The 14,370-nt window shown below is 34.7% G+C and overlaps 1 protein-coding gene across 21 annotated transcripts in view; it reads left to right on the forward strand.

Annotated features, from left to right (window-relative positions):
• Phf21a (PHD finger protein 21A) overlaps positions 1–14,370 on the forward strand; it is a 188,582-nt gene that overhangs the window by 9,215 nt on the left and 164,997 nt on the right. For 2 of the 21 annotated variants that reach the window (XM_078046130.1, XM_078046135.1), the window contains exons 4-5: positions 2,297–2,333; positions 6,251–6,346. The exons of 16 other annotated variants lie outside the window; for them this stretch is intronic. The gene's annotated coding sequence lies outside the window, so the exon portion shown is untranslated. Of the gene's footprint in view, positions 1–2,296; positions 2,334–6,250; positions 6,347–10,413; positions 10,554–14,370 lie in introns of those variants that run through there. 3 more of the 21 variants (XM_040284441.2, XM_040284447.2, XM_078046133.1) reach the window with 2 other exon arrangements.

Raw genomic sequence — 14,370 nt, forward strand, 5'->3', positions numbered from 1 at the left:
TACTGAAAGTAAGTTTTTCAGTACAAATTTAAAAGATGTAGTCTGAAAGGTAGAAATGTGAGATTTCTTTAATAATTTATTCATGTTTTCATTTGTAAAGTTAAAAAAATTTCTTTTGAGGGTTCTCCTTTGGTAACTACCAGAGGGGTTAGTGTTAAAGTCTATGACAATGCTTAGTGTAGTGCTTGACATATAAGGACTCAGTATATCTTTTGAATTAACAGTAGCAGTAGTTATTATTTAAAATAACCTCCCCATTCTACATTATAATTTGATCAGAAGTCCAGACTGTTCTCACAACACCTAGAGATTTTTAACTTGTGGTAATGATGTGGCAATCCTTAGAAAATTTTGCTGTACACAAAATGTCTTTTTACCTCAGTTTCTCCTTAAGTGATAAATGCCCAAAGTCAGACAAGCCAATAGCATAATTTTGTGACCAGGATTCTATTCTGCCTGTCCGTTGTTCATTGCCACTGTACCATGTTTCAGTTGACTTCAGAAAGTTCAAAAGATGTTTGTAACGTTTGTGCTGGTAGAATATCCAAAGTAGCTGATTAAAGAAAACCAGATGCTATAAAAGTGCCCCTTGGGTCACAGTGTATATAACCTGGAAAAAAATTCTGTTATGTTTTGAAGTATGTTATTGTAGTTCATGGTGTTACAGGATTGATATGTTAGAGGCCAGTGAATAACCCCAGAAAGAAAACGTAATTTCAGGTCTGGGTTGTACTTAAAATGTTAGGTTCAAAAAAAAAAATCTTAAGTTTTTATGCTATTTTTCTTATTTTGGATACTGATTTCTTTTAGACTCTTGAACTTTTAATATATATTTTATTTGTATGGCTGATTCCTTTTAGCTGTTTGAGATAGGAAAGGGTTGCCTAGGAATGCTGAAAAATGTAAGCATATGTTACAATATTTGTTCCTTAATTTGAATGTAGGTATGTCGAGTTGTATGTGGTCACAATATCTTTTTCTCACCTGCTTGACCAGTATCTATTCTATCTTTTTCCTTAGTGTGGAATTCTTGGAATATTATTGCTGATTGCTACTGTGTCTACTATGTGTATTTAAAAAAAAACTATTTAAGAAATCACTTTACAATAGTAATACTAACCTTTTTTCACCTCATAATTGTGATTTAAAATTTGTAAGTATGTATATTAGTCATTAATAGATTCTTTAGAAATGTCAAATATTTATGGAATTATTCCGTAATTTAAATTGTTTAAATTCCATAAATTATAAACTTGTTTTATGTTAATTTGTCTTTTCAAGACCTAATATTAAAATGAAATAAGTTCAGTGGTTACAAAGAAGTACCAAGGGCTAAATATAAGGAGAAAATGGTCTTTGATATTAATTGACCAGTACAGAAAATAACCAGGTTTGGATGAAGTATCCTTTTCTATATTTTGTTTTTATATGTTCATGTTAATTCCTGAAGTACTTAAGTTGGAAATAAGAGGAGTGAAACTGGGCACTCATGAGTATTCTCTAAGGAGCTCCCTGATACATCTAAATTGTTGAGCACAGTTTTGTCTCTCTTTTTATGCAATGTCCCAGGCTAACATAAATCAAACAGTTGTGACTTATCAAAGACCTGGCTTTACGTCCAGTCCTATCACTCAAATGCACACTCTTAGAAAATTCAGCCTTGCTGAGCTTTAGTTTCCTAGTGAGAAAGAAATAAGAGCTTGTTTCACTATGCTTTTAAAAGAATTATATGAGATAAAACTCATGAATGTGCTTTATGGAGTATGTATGATCTTTTTTTTTTTTTGGTGCTGGGGATGAAACCCTGGGCCTTGAGCATGCTCAGTAAGCAATTTACCACTGACTATACCCTCAACCTAACTTAATGACTAATGGCTTAATTTTAAAGCATTTGTCTATGTCATGTTAATATTTATTAAAACTATAAAGTTTTAAATATATTTGAGTTAGAATAAAAATGAACCAAAAAATTAGCCCCCTGCCTCCAGTAGAGAAGTTCTTGACTTGTGTTTTTTTTTTTTTTTTTTAATATTTATTTTTCAGTGGACACAACATCTTTGTATGTGGTGCTGAGAATCATACCCGGGCCGCACGCATGCCAGGCGAGCGCGCTACCGCTTGAGCCACATCCCCAGACCCATTGACTTGTGTTTATAGCTTGTTTTTGACAATAAACAATTTTTGTGTATATTATAATATAGGTTTTACAATATACTGATGTTTTGAAAAATTTTTTTAATATATATTTTTTAGTTGTATGTGGTCACAATATCTTTTATTTGTTTATTTTTCTGAGGTGCTGAGGATTGAACCCAGGGCCTCACACATGCAAGGCAAGTGCTCCACCACTGAGCCACAACCCCAGCCCTTGAAAGTTTTAATTGTGGACTTTTATGTAGAAAACCATTTATATGTGTTTATATAAGGCATATCTATATATGTGTTTGTATATATACATATTTATTGTTAGAAAAATGACAGAGATATATAGATCTTAAATGTTTGGTATATTGTGAACTGTTTTGTACTTTAGGGTTATCTGATGTTAATGATATTAATAATACTAATTTATCAGTGACTGTTTGGTGCTAAGCCTTTTTTTTCTTCCAGTGAATGTTATTTTTCTTTGTTCTTTTTCTCACTTTTCACACTTTTTATTGGTGCATTATAGTTGTACATAATGATGGGATTTGTTGTTACATATTTATACATAGTGCTAAGCCTTTAAAAAAATTTTTATGCATTAATTTTATTTATTTATTTTTATGTGGTGCTAAGGATCGAACCCAGAACCTCTCACATGCTAGACAAGTGCTCGACCACTGAGCCACAACACCAGCCCAGTGCTAAGCCTTTTTATAACATAGGATCTCATTTTAATTTTAATCCTCAGAGCAATATTCAGAGGATTTGTTATTATTATCCTACTTCCATTTTACAGGTGAGGAAATGGAACTTTCCCTGTGATCATGTAGGTAGCAAATGCTACAATCCTGCGCCCTTGCTCTTAAGTGTCCATAATGCTCTATAAACTATGTAATTCCTATAGAAACCTAGAAAATGAATTTCTAAAGAAGTTTTCAATTTAAAGAAATGGCAAAAGCTATGATGTATCATTTTGGGACTGATGTTGATTTTGGTTAAGTTGAATATTTTAGAAATAGTAAGCAATTGGAATGGAATAGAAACGAAGGCATTTATTTGGGATAATGCCTGTTTTCTTCTTCATTGTGTACCCATTGCCACACATGGTTCCTGGAATGGAGTAGGTTTGTTGTCTGTTGCTTAAAGTGTGGAAGTTGGGCACTTAAGATGATAAGTTATTTTGTAAATTTTCTTAGTTTATAGTCACTGTTTTAGTCAGTCCTTACATAATTGTCAGCACTTTAGAATGTCAGGAAAGTGGTCCTTTCTTTTAAAAACTATTATAAAAGCAGTGTTATCTGAGTTACAAAAGTCATTCTAGCAATACAGATATGTATAAAGTAGAAAATTTAAGTTATCTTATTTCCATCCTACTTTTAAGCTTTTCCTGGGCATTTGCATGTGTAATTCACACACATTTTAAGATTAAATGTAATTATATCATAATACCATCTTAAAAGTTTACTTTTTTCAGGTGACTGTTTGAAAAAAAACTTGCTTTGTGTGAGTGGGGTGATTGAAGAGAAGTGGGAGAGATTTGTACATTAAGGACATAAACCAAATGCCCTAGACTGATTGTTACCTATGGGGCAAAGAGCATTTTAAGTTCTTTTTATTTTGTCTCATACCTTTAGATGGGGTCATTGTTATTATTGAAACTTTAAAAAAATGCTAGCCAGTTCAAGGTGACAGCACTGTTTTCCATCCTGTAAAAGTAATTTAGGAGACATCATTTTAGAATTTAATTCTTCTAGTTTGTTCTGTTAGCTGCTTAAGAACAGTTATGTTTTCAGGTGACTTTTTTTTTTTCCCCTAAAAGCTAGTGGTACCTTCTTTGTTGTTAAGAAGGATTGAGGATAGGAAAGGTAGCAGAATACAACAATTACTAATAAGCATTATGTAAAATTGTGGATGTGTAACCGACGTGATTCTGCAATCTGCATTTGGGGTAAAATTGGGAGTTCAGAACCCACTTCAATCTAATGTATGAAATATGATATGTCAAGAGCTTTGTAATGTTGTGAACAACCAATTAAAAAAAAAAGAGAGAGATATATCCCCAGAACAAGAAAAAAAAAATTAAAAAAAAAACCACACACACAAAAAACGGATTGATTCAGGGTTGGGAGTGTATCTCAGTGGTAGAGTGCTTACCTGGCATGTGTGAGGCACTGGGTTCAGTCCTTAGTACCACATAAAAATAAATAAATAAAATAAAGGTATTTTAAAAAGCATTCATTTATAATTTGCAAAAATTATTCATTCATAATTTTTTTAAATTCAATTTTTTTATGAATTTAAAAATTTAAATTTATAAATTTAAAACCAAGATAATATTAAATTATTTGATATTTTAAAAAATATCTTGTTTATTAATTTATTTTTATGTGGTGCAGAGGATCGAACCCAGTTCCTCACACATGCAAAGCAAGCACTCTACCACTGAGATACAGCACCAGTTCTAGATATTTTAAATAATAGAAACTCAAACCTGTGCAACTTAATCAGCATGAAGAAACCCTGCCTAGGAATTAGTCCTGGGGCTCACAGCTTCATGAGTAGTATTGGCTGACCTCACCTCCACTACAGATTCTACTCAAATACTACCAAATGCTATATTAATAACCCAGTATTTTTTAAGGAAGTTTAAGAAAAAAAGGTAAATTATTTGAGTACTGTTCAATTTTAGACTGGCTTCAAGAGTTTTAAATTTGTTGCTAAGTTTATTAATCATGATTCACTTTTGTAATATTTAAATTGAAAACTTTTATTAAATAGTTTATAAGTTTTTCATTATAGTAGTTTTTTTGAAAGCCTTTCTAATCCTAGAATATACTTCTTACATTTAAAATGCTTTATGCTTCTTTGGACTGAACATTTAGTGAAGTGCTAATGAAGCCTTGCTTTAAAATTCTAAGAATTGGGCTAGGTGTGGTGACACACACCTGTAAACTTCGTATTTGAGGCTAGCTCCGCAATTTAGCAAGATCTGTCTCAAAATTTAAAAAAGGGCTAGGGTTTACAATAGTAGAGTGCAAGGACCTTAGCATGTGCATGGCCCTGGGTTCAATATCCAGAATCAGGGTTTGGGATGTGGAGGAGAAATTCTAAGAACTGGATCTGATAGGGTATAGCGGTAGTAAGTTATGGTACAGTCCATGTTTTAACAAAGCAAGTTAAGAATATTTCTCATTTGTAGTATTCATAAATGTGCTTTTCGTTTTGAGTGGCTCAGACCATGCCCTAGAGTATGTTTTTTCCTTTCTTATAATAGTCTTCTGAATGTACAAAAGACTCGGGTAATGTCATAGATGGTGAAACTGAGGCAGAGAAAAGAACTTAAATTAATGGTAGAGTCTAATTTCACTATAATTTTAATTCCAGTATTTTTCCCCCCTTTTGCTATTATGGGGGATTGGACCCAGGAGTGTTCTACCACTGAGCTATATTCCCAACCATTTTTTTGCGGAGGGGTACTGGGAATTGAACTCAGGGGCACTCAACCACTGAGCCACACACCCTCAGTCCTGTTTTGTATTTCTTTGGAGACAGGGTCTCATTGAGTTGCTTAGCACCTCGATTTTGCTGAGGCTGGCTTTGAACTTTCGATCCTTCAGCTTCAGCCTCCTGAGCAGCTGCGATTACAGGCATGCACCACTGTACCCTGCTCCAACCATTTTTTTAAAAAACATTTTTATTAGTTATTGATGGACCTTTATTTATTTATTTGTTTGTATGTGGTGCTGAGAATCAAACCCAGTGCCTCACACATGCTAGGCAAGTATTCTATTATTGAGCCACAACCCCAGTCCCCCAACCATCTTTATTTTTCATTTTGTGACAGAATCTCACTAAATTGCCCCTGCTGGCCTTGTGATCCTCCTGAATAGCTGGGATCACAGGTGTGTACTACTGTGCCCAGTTAGTCTTGGTCATCTTGACCTGTAGTCTCCAATCTTTCTAAAATTAGGATGCTAATAAATGTGTAATGGTCTGAACTAGTATTTTATGTAAGTTATCAAACATAAAGGAAAATTGAAATTTTAAAAAGGATCAGAAAATTAAAATACAAGTTGTGATAATTTCCTGTGACTCCTTTCCTCAGGCTGCACACACCCACTTGGAGACTGGTGCTCTAGATAGGCCATTCCTCCTGCAGAAGAGCCAGCCATGGAGACAGCTGGAGGACAGTTGGTAAAAGGTGTGGGGCTTTTAAATTGCAGTGATCTTTTGTGGTTTTTTAATTTTAAAGAAACAGCCTTTATTTCTGTAAAAGACTGAAAGATTGAGAGTAAAGGCCTTGAGAGAGGTGAGCTTAAAAGACAGAAATAAGCCTTATTTGTTTTCTTCAGAGTTGAAAGGGAAAGGCTGCCTACCCTGTGAGCTCCCACTCCCATAGAGATGGCAGTGCCTTTTCTGTTGTTGTTAGGCAGTTTATAGAACGCAGGATAGCTTGGTAAGCGTCTTCTCTGTGCCTGATATGACGTAACATTGTAGAGTATGCAGCATGCATGTTAAGTACAAGTGGTTGTATTTGGCTTGTTGCTGCAGCATTTTTTGAGGATGTCTTAAAAAGCAATTATCACTTGATAGGGTTGGATATGTGCAGATTATTGAAATCATCATTTCATAGAGACCAAACTTTGTAACTTGAATTATTCTATTTAGTATTTGCTTATTTTGTCCCCACCCCCAGTACCTCAGAACAGAATTCCTTTTCTGAAAAGAACAGATGCTGTTAACTTATCAGGACTTGATACTAAAAAGCCTGCAAAAATCTTTGTGCTGTTTATTTTTTTAATTTAATCTATATGCAAAGCATATTGTAATTATTGCTGTTGGAGGTTTGTAAGTTGATGGTTCCTTCCCACTCTTTTTGTGCTCAGAGGAGATAGATTAGGTATGCCAAATTGACAACTTGGTATAAAGAAATAATGACCACTGAAATAAAACAGGAGTTCAAATAAAAAGCAAACCAGCTACAAATGTAGAATGAAAATATCTTTTAGTAAAATGTTAGCATGCTGTACTTGGAACAGATGCCACATTAATTCAAAAGAGAGCCCAGAAAATGTGGCAACTTTACGATGTCAATGGAGGGAGCTGCAATAGTTCTTGTTTTCATTGTGTAGAGTCCCCAGTACCTCCAGGTCCAGTCCTATTCTGTATATTTATTTCCTGTGTGTATTACATGTTAATATACAAATATCAAGTCCATGATTAATATTTTTATTTGGATAATATTTAATTATGTATATTTAACATTGTCTTACTAGTAGACTTTAGGGTAAGAAGCCCATTAACTTGTAATACAGCAGTAATAATTTTTGTTTGAAATACGCATGTGAAGATGTTTAGAATTTGAGGAAAAAATGTACTTTTCCCCACACTCTTCAAGGCACATTGATGATAAAAAGCTAGTCTAAGAATTGAGTCTTTCAAAGAGGCCTAGTGCTTTTTAAATGTAGGATTTGGACAAGTTACAAAATTATGAGAATTTTGCATTTATTTTTTTCTCATTTAAATTTGTAGTTATCATTGGACATTTGTTATGGTTTTTAAGTAGCTTAGACTCATTCATTCCTTTGTGTGTGTGTGTGTGTGTGTGTGTGTGTGTGTGTGTGTGTGTGTGTGTGTGTGTTTTATGATGCTTGGGAAGAAGACAGGGTGATGGAAGGATAGTATACCCAGTTGGATATTTCCAGAGTGACATTCATTTTATAGAAGATTGTATTGGGACATCTCTGGGTTGCCTGTTTCCTACAGTGCATGGTTAGTGTGGGGTCTGAGCGTGGAGAGAGGCGGGCTGAGGGCTTTTAACCAGATTTACAGAGTGCTACTTCCTGAGCAGGGCAATGATCTAATCGCTGGGGATGTATTCTCTGTGCCTGTAAAGAAGTCTGGTGTGCATACTTAGAAAAGCACTCCTAGTTTTCTCATAATTAATCCAAGTGTACAATTTAGTAATTTGGTGAAAGGTTAAAAGTTTTGTTTTTGTGTAATTCACATGAAGGAAGTTTTTTTTCATGGCAGTAGTATAAAATGCTTGAGTCTTGGTGCAGGAGCCAGTCTTAATGGATTCAAATCCTGGCTTTGCCTTGTGTTTACTCTGTGACTGTAGCTTTTGTCCCTTCACCTTCTGTGTCTCTTGTTGTCTTCGTATGTAAAATGTGAATAAATAAAAGTTCCTGCCTACTGTGGTTGTTCTAAGGAATAAATGGATTAATGTATAAACTAGTAGAAATAAGTACTGATTAAACGGAACTGATCTTTAGTTCTCTGCTCTTTTCTTCCCTTTTCAGGGATTAAGACAAATGTTCCACATTGGGAAAGGAATCTCAGCTTTGTGATCTGACCCTCAAGTTGGAATTTCAGTCCATCCACTTTAATGTATGCACGTTAGAGTATTTAAGCTTCCTTCAATAAAGATGTGTCACGTGTATAACTGCATACCAGCCCCTGTGCTGGTCACTTGAACTTCAGTTCCTTTATCTGTGACACAGGGACACAGGGATGATAATACTAACCTCCCTATAGTTTATGTGAACATAAAGTGAGGAACTCTTAGCTGGGTGTGGTGGCTCACACCTGTAATCCCAGAGACCTGGGAGGTTGAGACAGGAGGATGGCAAGTTCAGTTTCAGTCTCTCAACAACTTAGTGAGACCTTATCTCAATAATAAAAAAAAATAGTTTAATAGTAAAGTGCCTCTAGGTCAATCCTAGTACAAAAAAAAAAAAAAAAAAAAAAGGAACTCTTCAGACAATAAATAAGATCTGCTATTTATTATTGTTATAGTCCCATTAAAAGTTTATGGGAAAAGAATAAATATGGAACAATTTAGCTGGAAAGTAGAGTTTTTTTTCCCCTCTTCCTGAAATGCCATGATAAGAAAATGGCATGCTGATAAAAGTGTATCTAAGGAGTTCTTATTTTTGAATACCTCTAGGAGAAACAGAAAATATATGGGAATATGTTAGTATTAACAGAGCCTTTCAAAAATATTTCAGGGTGCTTTATTAAAACTTATAAGCTTTTCTTTCTTTATATTCCTTCCCCTCAGCAACTGATGAGACCACTGACAAGATACTCTGTAGTTTATCATAGAACACTTAGCACCACTTAGCATCAAGTCAATAATAGACTAGATGTTAGAACTCAAAAGTCCAAAATATTAATCAGCTGGTCAGTCCACTGGGTCTGACACATTGTGTATGTTAACCTTAACTTGTTATGGGTGCAGTAACTAAAAGGAAGAGCTGTATTACCTGAGAGTTTGAAAGGGATACACATGCTTTCTAGTACTTATGGGCAGAGTTTGCTTTTTTGGGCATATTGTCTTTATGAAATCTCCTTTCACTGTTTTTTTCTTACAGTGATCGTTATTTTTTTATTTTATTTAATTGTCATAATACACACACACACACACAAACACAAACATTCTTTTGGTACTGGGGATTGAACTCGGGCACTTTGCCACTGAGCTACATGAGCTACATCCCCATCCCTTTGTTATTTTTATTTTTAATACAAGGTCTCACTATATTGCTGAGGCTGGCTTCAAACTTGCAATTCTCCTGATTCTTCCTCGCAAGTCACTGGGATTACAGATGTGCATCACCATGCCCAGCTCATGTGGAACCTAGAAATTGGGCCTGAGAACAAGATGATTATGAGAAAAGCCACAGTGAATTCTTTTCAGAATTGAGGGTTATTATTTTTGGTTAGAGAATTGAGTTTTTAATATATCCATTAGAATGTGTGCCTCCCTCCACCCCTTGAAAGTAAAACCAGTAATTGACAGAAGGGAAAAGATTAAGTGTAAATATAATTTTTTCATTTACTACTGATTTGGATTGGAAATTTTTTTGATGCATGATCTGTTTTTTTTTTTCTGTAGGAGTCAATAAGTATATAGTATTTGTAATAGCTTATCAGAATATCCTGAATATGGTATATGTTACCACTTGCAGGCATTTGATTAGAAGTCTATTTCATGTAAATAAATATAGGTATTTGAAATAAGCTACAGCCAGGCATGGTGGCACATGCCTGTACGGGAGACTGAGTAGTACAAGTAACTAATATCTTCCATTATCTTTTTTTTCCTCATTTACCCAGCTATACCATTTGGTAAAGGCCTAGTAGGCGAATAACTTGATTTACTGTATTTTATTCTGTCTGTGTTCCTAACATTGTTTCAGCTTTGTGAATAGAAATTCCAACACTTTTTTTGATAATGCTATACTTCAGCTTACCAAGCATTTTAAAAATTAATTTTAGAGTAGACTGTATAGTTTTCTTTTTAAAAAAAAAATATTTTAGTTGTAGTTGGATACAATATACCTTTATTTTTCTTTATTTTTATGTGGTGCTGAGGATTGAACCCAGGACCTCACACATGCTAGGTGAGTGCTCTACTGCTGAGCTACAACCCCAGCCCCTGTATAGTTTTCTTTCAGTTAAAAAACTTAAGTAAATGACTTAAGTAAAGTTTTGTAGTTCTAAAATTAGCATAACATGAATAATATTAAAGATTGTGTGTGTTCATGCATGTGCGTGTAGTACTAGAGATTGATCTCGGGCCTTATGCATGCTAGGCAAGTGCTCTACTACTGAACTATACCCCCAGCCCTGTACAACATTAAATTATCTTTAGCTACATGCAGGATCTATAAAAGTTGCTTCACTTGGTTGCATGAAATTTTGGAACTTTTAGAAGTCTATTTCATGTAAATAAATAAAGGTATTTGAAATAAATTACATCCAGGCATGGTGGCACATGCCTGTACGGGAGACTGAGGCAGGAGTAGTACAAGTTCCAGGCCAGCTTGGGAAATGTAGTGATGTAGCTCAGTGATAGATCATCCCTGGGTTTAGTCCCCAGTAATGCACATAGACCACAGGCACACACACACACACATATACACCAAAACAAAACAAAGGAAAATAGAGTCTACCAGTATCTTTGGGGTTGATTTAAAGAATGACACAGTTTTGAAAACCAGTTTGTCCCTGCTGAGCTTGTAAAGGGCAGTGCCGCTTATGCTGGGTGTGCTCCTGCTCTGAGTGCGCAGGTTCTGTCCAGTTGGCAGCCCCTCTGCTACTTATAGGAAGGTGCTGCCATTGGCTGCCTCAGCTCCCTCCGTTGCCTTTCTGCTTCCCTCTTCTCCATGCACTCTTGGCTATTCCTCCTGCCTGTACTCTGTCTTGTCTACTGTTCATCATTCCCTCCAAAGCTATTACCATTTTCTTTCTTTTTCTCTAAAAACAAAACACCATTGTAATCGTTAGTTTTTAAGCAAAAGAGCTGTTCCCAACACTGCAAAGTTTTAGCAGTTTGCGTGTCCCCTTCTTCCTTCATGTTTGGGCACTCAGCCAGGATTTGGGTAATATAGCTCAAAATCACTTGCAAATTAACTAAATATTTGTGAAACGTTTTATGTTGGACTAAGGGAGAGAGTAGAAAAAGACCTTTTACCCCAGAAGTTGGTGTATTTTCTTAAAGATGATGAGAGAGAGGCAAATGGTCGGATTTGTTACTTAACTAAGATAAGCTCTAATTTATTAGATTGACCTCTGTAGTCTTATGGACCTAATTGGAGAAGAAAATGGAAATTTTAATGTTGGTGATTTTGAAAATATTTTTATTATTAATGGAGAGGAATAGAATGTTTTCCTTTAGTTTTTAAAATACAAAATATGGCTATGATACCTTATTATCATGTATTAATCTTTTATATTTCATTAGTTGATAGTTGCAAAATAGTGGACCCTTTCTTTTACAGATTTGTCTTAATGCTTTTGAATTGTTACCTGAATTACTTGGTGAGAAAAGTAAAAATTGGCAATTAATTATGCCTATATGTTAAGTTATTGGAAATGTAGTATTTTAATTCAGTGGCTTCTAAAATCTATACCAGGTCTTTTGTCCACTATTAAGTTATACACAGAGAAAAACTTTTGAAACAAGAACCTTAACTTCAGAGGATTAATTTTTTTCTCTCTTTATTTTTCTTTTTAAAGTATTGAGGATTGAACCCTGGGCTTTGTACATATGCAAGGCAGTTCTCTTTTACTGAGCTACATTCCCAGCCCTTTTTATTTTATTTTCCGACAAAGTCTCACTATGTTGTGCAGGCTGGTCTTGAACTTCCTGCTTTAGTCTCTTGAGTAGCTGGGATTACAGGTTTGCACCACTATGGCTGACTTAAAACTTCATTATGGAAATTTAAAGACACACAAAAGTAGAGTGAGTAATATAACAAAACCTATGTATTTATTACCTAACTTCAACACTTATCAGTATTTTGCCAGTCTTTATCTGTAGTGTATATAGCATTACCAAGATAGTAATTTTGTTTTCAAAACATGCATTGCAAATAGATGCACTGGTAAACTCAAAAGAAAAATGGTGTGAGAAAATGTTAACTCTTTTCATACATTGCAAGTCTTCCTAAATGACTGGGAATCCCTTTTAGGATAATATTGTTTTATTTGTCTTTTAACTTATTGAAGATATCTTAGCCATCACTGACTTAATGAAGAACCATATATGCAGGAAAGCTTTTTGTTTTTCTTATCCCTTCAGTTTTTAAAATTGCAATACTTTTGCTTTTGAATTTGCTGTTCTTACGAGTTACATTTTGTTTTGGTGAATTACTATATGTCAACTTTAAGTTGTAAATCACTGAATCTTGTTCTGTGCTTGTGCATATTCTGTTTCTATTTAACTTGAATGTGTGTATTATGGAATATATATTGTAATTTATAGTTTGTGGAGGAGGGAATTTTGACTATCTACTAACTTTAAACTTGGGAATATTGATGAGGAACTTTCCTCATTTGCTCCCTTATTTTGCTTCTCTTTGGAGCAGCAAGATATGCATGTGCCTGCAGCTGGGGGCCTGTTCATTACTACAAGGTGATGGTAGCCTTATTTCTGAATTTCTTTGGTTTTTATTAGTTTAAATTAGACCCACAGGGGTAATTATTCCACCCCAATGCATGAGGAAGCCTAGTCAGTGGAAGTTTTGTGTATAAAACCCTGTATAGTGCATTGAAAATGTATCTTCAATGTTACGATATTGTTCAGCATATGTAGTTTAGTACAGGAGTGTACTTATTTAACAGGACCTTTAATAAGCTCCCTCTACACCAAAGATATATTTTTAAAAATTATACTTAAGAAGACTTTGTAGTATTCCCCAGTAGAGTTCATCTAGAGCAGTGAAACCTTTCTAAAATAAAACTTATTCCTTTAACCGGTATTCATTTAAGTGGGTTTCTCTGTACTTGGTTTCCATGGAAATAGCGAATCGCTAACGTTATTTATAAGGTGGAAGTAAAATAGGGTGCCTAATGGGACCCCATGCTGCTCTGATGAAGAGACTTAGGAAAAAAAATCCACGCTCATGGGATTTTTTTTTTTTATACAAGGTTAATGGAAGCTCTGATTTTAGTCTTCTATAACAGAACATATTTTTGGTTTTAGGCTAGCATTAATATCAAGCAAACAACTTCTTTTTGAGGTTTGTATTGCTTTCACTTTCAAGTTTTAGGACCACTTACTTCGCAGGGTGATTGAGGCTTTATGCTTCAGACTTCTGTTTCTTTGTGGTTTAAAAGTTAAAATTTCCATCATATTGTAACTGTTTCAATTTCTCATTGACATTTCAAAGTACAGATAAAAAGATAAACGTTCATTAGTGATAGCAGTGATGAACCAACATGTTGGACTACACAGACTTCTTCAAAAAATGTAAATCACATGGAACCATTTTTAGTTTCTAGGCCTTAAGTCAAGGTTCTTTATTTGTGTTGCTAAACCTGTGTAGCTGGAGAGAAAAGATTCTAATTTTCTTTGGGGATGGAAACAGGGGAAATCTTAATTTCTCTTTCCTTTTAAAAAGGTGGATTGTTGCCAAAGCCATTTTAACTAAAATAAAGGTTCATTCTTTCAGACTTTGAAATGTGGATTTGGGATAAACCTTGGCTTTCCTTCACTTTTTTGGTAAGGCCTACTCTTAGTTTTCTAGGCCTACAGTAAAACCTTGCATTTCTAAAGCCCTTCAAGTGAACAAGTGTCATTCCCTTTGTGTTTGGGTGTGTGTATCTGTCTGTCTGTCTCACTAATTTTCCCAAAGCCTGAAAGGCACCTGCTCATTTTCCTGCCTGGTAAGTACAGCATTTCTAACCTGAGAGGGGAGGCAGGATGGAACACAA

The sequence above is a fragment of the Ictidomys tridecemlineatus genome, chromosome 4 (genome assembly GCF_052094955.1).
Source record: "Ictidomys tridecemlineatus isolate mIctTri1 chromosome 4, mIctTri1.hap1, whole genome shotgun sequence".
NCBI lineage: Eukaryota > Metazoa > Chordata > Mammalia > Rodentia > Sciuridae > Ictidomys > Ictidomys tridecemlineatus.